Source organism: Olea europaea, chromosome 2 (genome assembly GCF_002742605.1).
Source record: "Olea europaea var. sylvestris chromosome 2, O_europaea_v1, whole genome shotgun sequence".
NCBI lineage: Eukaryota > Viridiplantae > Streptophyta > Magnoliopsida > Lamiales > Oleaceae > Olea > Olea europaea.
In genome coordinates, this window is record NC_036238.1 from 12,235,650 (window position 1) to 12,237,440 (window position 1,791).

A 1,791-nucleotide genomic window follows, 5' to 3' on the forward strand; every position below is an offset into this window, starting at 1 on the left:
AATTGCAGAAGTCAATTTCTTCAATTTCGCAGAACAATGGATCCCTCAACTCTTGTTTCAACAAGTTGAAAGGGCTTTGGGAAGAATTAGCTCATTAATAAAATTGTACCAAATGTACGTAGTGCAGCAAATTTCCATTGTGTTTTCCGAATTAATTCATGTAGAAATATGGGGACCTTTTCATTGTTCTTCTATTGATGGTTCCAAATTCTTTCTTACTATTGTAGATGATTATAGCAGGTCCACGTGGACTTTTCTTATGAACAACAATTCTCAAACTAGAAGCATTATTACAGCTTTTTATAATCTGATCCTTACCTAATTCAACACCAAAATTAAACAAATACATTCAGACAATGGATCAGAATTTCGTATGACTGGTTTCTACCAATCAAAGGGAATTATTCATCAACTTAGCTGCGTTGAAACCCCTCAACAAAATGGGGTGGTTGAGCGAAAACATCAACACCTCCTCAATGTTGCTAGGTCCTTGATGTTTCAATCCAATCTCCAAAACAATTCTTGGGTGATTCAATTCTGACAGCTACTTACCTTATAAATAGAATTCCATCTCCCACACTTTCTGAAAAGACTCCATATGAACTCCTATTCAACAAAACGCTGACCCATGCCCATTTATGTGTGTTTGGATGTCTATGTTATGCTTCCACACTCAAAAGAAATTGGTCAAAATTTGACCCCATAGCTAATGCCTGCATCTTCCTTAGTTATCCTAGTGAAATGAAGGCCTATGAACTCTTCAATCTAACCACTCAAACCTGCATCATTTCAAGAAATGTGGTTTTTCATGAAACCATTTTTCCTTTCCATAGCATAACTTCATAGATCCCTACAAATGCTGCGCACTCACCTCTTTTTGTGCACAACAATGTTCCTTCCCCACCCTCTTATACTTCTATAACCGCAGACTTATCTCAGCCTCCTATTTCCTCCCCTACAATGCATTCTTCTCCTGCAAGTTCTTCTATTCCCAATGCAAGCCAATCTCCTATTTCCTTGCCTGCATTACATACTTCTCCCAATTTTTCTCCACCCGATTCTACATTTCATTCTTCACCTGCAGAACCTCATCACACCACCACCTCTCCTATACCTCCACTCCGAAGATCCACAAGATCCCATAGACCACCCTCATATCTTGATCAATACCATTGCAATTTGACAAGACAAATCATCTCCCACTTCAATCTGATTCCAAGGTAATTGTCACACCTGATAGTGGTATGATATTTCATAATATTTTGGATATGGTCACTGCTAACAAAGCATATGTGATGTCCATTTCCTCCTCTTTTGAGCCGTCATCATTTTCCCAAGCCTCCGAGAATCCTGATTAGTGTGCAACTATGGATGCTAAGTTCCAAGCCTTGCTTGGTTGCTAATAATACTTAGACTTTAATAGATATGCCTCCACATAAGACCCCTATTGACTGCAAATGGATCTACAAAATTAAATACATGGCAAATGCTAGTGAAGAAAGGAAGAAAGCACGCCTTGTTGCCGACGGTTTCACGCAACAAGTTGGCTTGTATTACCATGAAACATTTTTTCCTATGACAAAATTAAGAAATGGCACTTATTTCAACTTGACGTGAATAATGCTTTTCTCCATGGTGACTTGGATGAAGAAGTATACATGCGCATACCGCCACGGTATGAGAAACAGGGGACCAATGGTAAGACACTTGTGTGTAAGCACAATAAGTCCATTTATAGCCTCAAACAAGCTTCCAGGCAATGGCTTAACAAGCTATCCAATTTCATTCTTT